Here is a 7027-nt window from a genome sequence, read left to right on the forward strand (position 1 = left end):
ACTCACTCAGTCACCCACTCACCCACTCAGTCACTCACTCACCCACTCAGTCACTCACTCACCCACTCACTCACTCACACACCCACTCACTCAGTCACTCACCCACTCACTCACTCACCCACTCAGTCACTCACCCACTCACTCAGTCACCCACCCACTCACTCAGTCACTCACTCACCCACTCAGTCACTCACACATTCACTCAGTCACCCACTCACTCACTCACCCACTCAGTCACTCACCCACTCACTCAGTCACCCACTCAGTCACTCACTCACTCACTCACCCACTCACTCAGTCACTCACCCACTCACTCAGTCACTCACCCACTCACTCACCCACTCACCCACCCACTTACTCAGTCACTCACTCACTCAGTCACTCTCCCACTCATTCAGTCACTCACCCACTCAGTCACCCACCCACTCACTCAGTCACTCACCAACTCACTCAGTCACCCACCCACTCAGTCACCCACTCAGTCACTCAATCACTCACTCAGTCACTCACCCACTCAGTCACCCACCCACTCATTCAGTCACTCACCCACTCATTCAGTCACTCACCCACTCACTCAGTCACTCACTCACCCACTCACTCAGTCACCCACCCACTCACTCAGTCACCCACCCACTCACTCAGTCACTCACCCACTCACTCAGTCACTCACTCACCCACCCACTTACTCAGTCACTCACTCACTCAGTCACTCTCCCACTCATTCAGTCACTCACCCACTCACTCAGTCACTCACCCACTCACTCAGTCTCCCACCCACTCACTCAGTCACCCACCCACTCACTCAGTCACTCACCCACTCACTCAGTCACTCACTCACCCACTCATTCAGTCACTCACCCACTCACTCAGTCACCCACCCACTCACTCAGTCACTCACTCACCCACTCACTCACCCACCCACTCACTTAGTCACTCACTCACTCACTCAGTCACCCACTCACCCACTCAGTCACTCACTCACTCACTCACCCACTCAGTCACTCACTCACCCACTCACTCACTCACACACCCACTCACTCAGTCACTCACCCACTCACTCAATCACCCACTCATTCAGTCACTCACCCACTCACTCAGTCACCCACCCACTCACTCCGTCACTCACTCACCCACTCAGTCACTCACACATTCACTCAGTCACCCACTCACTCACTCACCCACTCAGTCACTCACCCACTCACTCAGTCACCCACTCAGTCACTCACTCACTCACCCACTCACTCAGTCACTCACCCACTCACTCAGTCACTCACCCACTCACTCACCCACTCACCCACCCACTTACTCAGTCACTCACTCACTCAGTCACTCTCCCACTCATTCAGTCACTCACCCACTCAGCCACCCACCCACTCACTCAGTCACTCACCAACTCACTCAGTCACCCACCCACTCAGTCACTCACTCAGTCACTCAATCACCCACTCAGTCACTCACCCACTCAGTCACCCACCCACTCATTCAGTCACTCACCCACTCATTCAGTCACTCACCCACTCACTCAGTCACTCACTCACCCACTCACTCAGTCACCCACCCACTCACTCAGTCACCCACCCAATCACTCAGTCACTCACCCACCCACTCAGTCACTCACTCACCAACCCACTTACTCAGTCACTCACTCACTCAGTCACTCTCCCACTCATTCAGTCACTCACCCACTCAGTCACCCACCCACTCACTCAGTCACTCACCAACTCACTCAGTCACCCACCCACTCAGTCACCCACTCAGTCACTCAATCACCCACTCACCCACTCAGTCACTCACTCACCCACTCAGTCACTCACTCACCCACTCACTCACTCACACACCCACTCACTCAGTCACTCACCCACTCACTCAATCACCCACTCATTCAGTCACTCACCCACTCACTCAGTCACCCACCCACTCACTCAGTCACTCACTCACCCACTCAGTCACTCACACATTCACTCAGTCACCCACTCACTCACCCACCCACCCACACAGTCACTCACCCACACCCCTGTCTAACCCCCCCCCCCTACAGGAGGCAGCTGGCCGCGCACACGGCAGGGCCATCCCAGCACGACAGGCACCACGGCTTGCTGCAAGGGCGCGGTAGACGGGGTGGGGTGAATACCTTGGTGACATGACGTCACTAGCGAGGGACAACTCCCCCTGGCGTTTCACGCCGATGAGGTGATGCTGAGTAGTGACGTCACAGAGCGGGGTTGGAGTTTAAGTTGATTTACATTCATTTTCAATTGCGCCCTCCCTTGAACTCAGCAACAACAACGTGGACATTGCATCCCACTGGGATTTTTAGCACACAGCGTTGGTGTACGGTGCTTTTTTCAGGAATATTTTGTTTTTTTTCATGGATTTTCTGTTTGCAGAGTCACACACAAAGTAGTCACTTTAAGATGTGTTTCTTGTTCGTGTTTGTTGTGGTTGCACTTGATTCAAGAGCCGAATGGCTCACAGGGGTATACCAAAATATATAAACTGAAATTATTGTGTACACTGTGTGTGTACACTGTGTGTGTACACTGTGTGTGTGTACACTGTGTGTACACGTACACACTGTGTGTACACTGTGTGTGTACACTGTGTGTGTACACACACTGTGTGTGTGTGCACTGTGTGTGTGTGTACACTGTGTGTGTACACGTACACTGTGTGTGTACACTGTGTGTGTACAGTGTGTGTGTGTGTACACTGTGTGTGTGTGTGCACTGTGTGTGTACACTGTGTGTGTGTGTGCACTGTGTGTGCACACTGTGTGTGTGTACACTGTGTGTACTGTGTGTGTGTGTACACTGTGTGTGTGTACACTGTGTGTGTACACTGTGTGTACACTGTGTGTGTGTGTACACTGTGTGTGTGTACGCTGTGTGTGTGTACACTGTTTGTGTGTGTGTGTACACTGTGTGTGTGTGTACACTGTGGGGGGCAGTCATCTCAGTCGACCAATGGGCATCTTTTCATCAATTTATTACTTTCCAATTTTTCTTATCTACGTGACTTTACCGAAAGAAGCAAGACTGTAAATGTTAACGAGCTGCACCACGCTGTGTGGGAGCTGCCTGGCCTGTCGCTCCGCACGAAGCTGCGTGGAGCCTCTGCGTGAAAGTTCTGCGCCGGTGAGAAACTCTCTCAGTCTGACCCCCACCCCCATGCCTCCACGCAGATTGAGGCGAGCCGAGTGGTGGCGCATTCTGTTTTGACTCAAAACGTTCGCGACTGCAGGAATTAACGTTCTTGGTTCTTTCCGTCAAGTCACGTAAATTAAAAAAATGTTACATTGAAGAAAAAAAGAAATTGACGATTTAAATAATAAAAATAAACGCGTTTTTTCCTTTCTTTTTGTTTTCTATTTACGTGACTTTACCGAAAGAACCAAGAATGTGGTAGCACATTCTCTATTTATTGCAGAGGTTCAAGGTTAAAATCCGACAGGCACACCTGGCTACCCCAGCAACATTCACCACAATATGCGCAGTCTGCTAAACGGCAGATGTAAAATATAACGTTGTCATTCACAACGCACAGGTCATTGCATGTTGGTCTCACGGTAAAAATTGGGGTAATTCCAAACATTATCGAGAAACTCCACAACGGAGAAACGCACCCCATGTACCAACGACGGAGGCGCAGGGACAGACGCTCGATTACGTTGGAATCGATCTGCAGACGGCCAGCAGCTCCGTGTCGCCTTATCTCGATCCTGCAATCCCAAACAGGTGAAAGTCCGCATCGAACCGAACCCCCGGCAAGGCCGTCTACTTAACGACGAGAGAAAATTCACACGAAATGTCCTTCTCAACGAAGCCTTCCGAGTGTAAAATGAACTTTTAAGCTTTTAATAAAGAAATAACAATCATCTAATTCAAAACACAACACGATTCAAAGATGTTTCATTTTAAAACTTCAAACCGGAGCACCGGGTGCTTGCGTGAATGCGTCCTTCGTGTGCAAATGTTGTGACTTTCCTGGCCTGAAGGCCGTCAATGTGTTGGACCATTATTGGTGCACAGCGTCTCAACAACAGCAGTGGGGTTTGCTTCAACCGATAGGTACGAACATCCAGACGTGAATCAGCAAGGAGCATTTCTAGTCCCAGTTAGACAAAATCTACATCAACACGTAAGACAAAACTATAATTCGTGTTGTAGAGAATGTACCTCCTCCTATACGTGTAACTTTCAAGTGGTATGCCTTGTAAATGATGAATGATCCGAGCGTGCTCCCTATTTCAAAGACAATGAGTTGCTCCAGAGGCAGACGCTTCGTGGAACACAAAAACACTGTTTGACCTGTATCACAAGAACAACGGGTATCACCTGAGTTCTCTGTACAGGTTAGTTCCAAACACACACACACACTTTGTCCTAACATCACTTATTCAATGTTTGACCCTTATAGATCAAATGTTACAAGAATGCACAAAACCAGACAAGTATTCATTCTAAATTATTGACAGGCATATTAACAAAATTGGATTACTGCAGTGAAATATACTGCATCACGTTACATCGTATTAACAAGCTTTTAAAAAAAAGCTGCAGTCTGCTTCACAGTGTATGTAAAACATAATGTTGTGTCATTCAAAACGAGTAGGCCATTGCATGCTGGCATCTGAGTGAAAATTGAGCAAATTCTAAACATTACCTACAAACTACAGAACTGAGATGACACATCAATCATCGCCCCCTACTGACAGGCTCTTGTCCACATGCAGGCCAAGGCAGGGCCACAACCTTGTGCCACACAGGGGCAGCTGCTACTTGGGGATGCTCTTCGAGCGTTTGAGATACAAAACTCCGAGTTGCTGAGGCAATTAAGCAAGCACCATGTAAAAGCAATTATTATGATAACATAGTGAATGCTTGGGGGCTTATTGTCTCTCGCTCCTGGTTAAAGATCTACCCAACCCACGGGCCCACAAAGTGTTCAACTTTGCATTCTTGTGATTAAAGGCCTGTCACAAAGGTGCATCTATTGGGGCAACATCGTCTCTGGCTTACACATCTACCGGGTCTCCACTTGACTTTGTATTGTCTAGGAGCAAGTCCACCCACACCTCCACTTCCACAAACTGCTGGGAGTTGCCTCACTCTGACTCACAGTCAGAATTCACCTCCTGCTTCACGATGTGAAGGTCCCATTTTGGAGTTGAATCTTCATCTTCACATTTCACCTTCACTTCTTCGCTCATCACTTCTTCACATTTCACCATCACCTCTTCATATTTCACCTTGATACCTTTAAAAGTGTCCAAGCTGGGATTTTCGTCCGGTTCTTTTTTCATGAGGGATGGGCTTATTGCGGCACTTTGACTTTCACAAGCTGATTTCAGACTCCGACTCCGCTCCTTGTAATGCTTTTGTGTTCTCTGGTGTCTTCGAAGATTTGATGAATCTGCAAACGGCTTCCCGCACGGAGTACACTTGTAGGGTTTCTCTCCCGTGTGTGTTCTCTGGTGTTTTACAAGAGCATATGACTGTGCAAACGCCTGCATGCACACACTGCACTTGAAGGGTTTCTCTCCAGTGTGCATTCTTTCGTGTACTTTAAGATTTGGTGAAACTGTAAACGCCTTCCCGCACAGAGTGCACCTGAAAGGTTTCTCTCCCGTGTGTGTTCTCTGGTGTTTTACAAGATCAGATGAATGTGCAAATGCCTTCACGCACACACTGCACTTGAAGGGTTTCTCTCCCGTGTGTGTTCTCTGGTGTGTTACAAGATAACATGAATCTGAAAAGGCCTTGCCGCACAGAGTACATTTGAAGGGTTTCTCTCCTGTGTGAGTTCTCTGGTGCCGTGTCAAATTTCCAGTCCGGTCCGTGCTGTATGCACACTGGTCGCATTGTTGACTTGTCGTACCGAGCTGCGCTGAGTGCCTTTGCTCCATCAGAACAATTCTGCAGAGGAAGCGTCAGCTGCAGACATAAAAAAAGAATATCCACACCATCTACACGTCAGGCACAGATGAATGCACACGTGACTTACACGTCTATACTTATTAATATATTCATGATGTAGTGAAAAAGTTTCCCTAATTCATCAAATTTGATGAATCTGCAATCACCTTCCCGCACAGAATGCACCTGAAGGGTTTCTCTCCACGAGCTGTTAGGGCACACAATGAGAGGGAAAATGTCATTAATATGCCTGGAAGCCTTCATATCTTCAAGATGAATGTTAACCCAAAACTCTAAGCAAACAATTTCGGCTGTGGTTACAAAAGGAATATTTATGAGAGCTAAATTCAGCTGACATAGCAAAGGGTGTTGAAAACAATACTATTTGTGTTATGCATAAATTATTGTTCAATCGCAACTTAAGAGATGTGAATCCAGGCTCAGATGTCCTTGAATGCTGGGATGAACAGTTCCGAATTCAGCTGCATGTGTGTGCTGTGTTCACCTCCTGTTTCCATTCTTACAAAGAGTTCCAGAGGAAAATAAACTATTGTTTTGATATAACCTCCATGTTCAACAGAGTTAATAGACTTTACTGCAAACACAAACTTGACACTGTCACACACTGCCATGAGTAAACAGGTGGTGGTGTGACCAGAACCATGCCTGGCCACCTTCATCTGCTCAGCATTAATTCTTCCTCACTTCACCAAGTAATGAATCGAGGATCATCAACATAGCCGAGGCTATCCGTGTCTCTGTCTCTCTCCCCGTGGTGAAGGTGTTCCCCTCCACACATTCAGAGTCAACAGCGGCACGCGCTTAGCGTCTTTGATCGATAGATACATTGACACACGTATTGTTGGTTCTTTCAGTAAAGTCACGTAGATAGAAAATAAAAATAACAGATTAAATTTAATAAGATAAAGACCATTTGTGTTGCGATCGAAACGTCGTGGGTTTATTACTTTATTAAAAAAAAAATATTTTTCATTTATTTTTGTTATTTTATTTTCTATCTACGCGACTTTACCGAAAGAACCAAGAATATTAATTCCTGCAGTCACCAAAGTTTTAAGTCAAAACATTCACACACGTTGACAAAGCCTCAC

At 47.3% G+C, this 7027-nt stretch overlaps 1 long non-coding RNA gene across 1 annotated transcript; it reads right to left on the reverse strand.

Annotated features, from left to right (window-relative positions):
• Nucleotides 1-2969: 2969 nt before the first annotated feature.
• Nucleotides 2970-6479, reverse strand: LOC142917311 (uncharacterized). The gene is made up of 2 exons (XR_012936964.1): nucleotides 6083-6479; nucleotides 2970-5933 (listed from the first exon to the last, which is right to left on the reverse strand). It is a non-coding gene; the product is annotated as an uncharacterized LOC142917311 (long non-coding RNA).
• Between the last annotated feature and the right edge of the window lie 548 nt (nucleotides 6480-7027).

This window comes from Petromyzon marinus, unplaced genomic scaffold, assembly GCF_048934315.1.
Source record: "Petromyzon marinus isolate PM22_M1 ecotype Great Lakes invasive population unplaced genomic scaffold, UKy_Petmar_22M1.pri1.0 PM_G_Scaffold_45, whole genome shotgun sequence".
Taxonomy (NCBI): domain Eukaryota; kingdom Metazoa; phylum Chordata; class Hyperoartia; order Petromyzontiformes; family Petromyzontidae; genus Petromyzon; species Petromyzon marinus.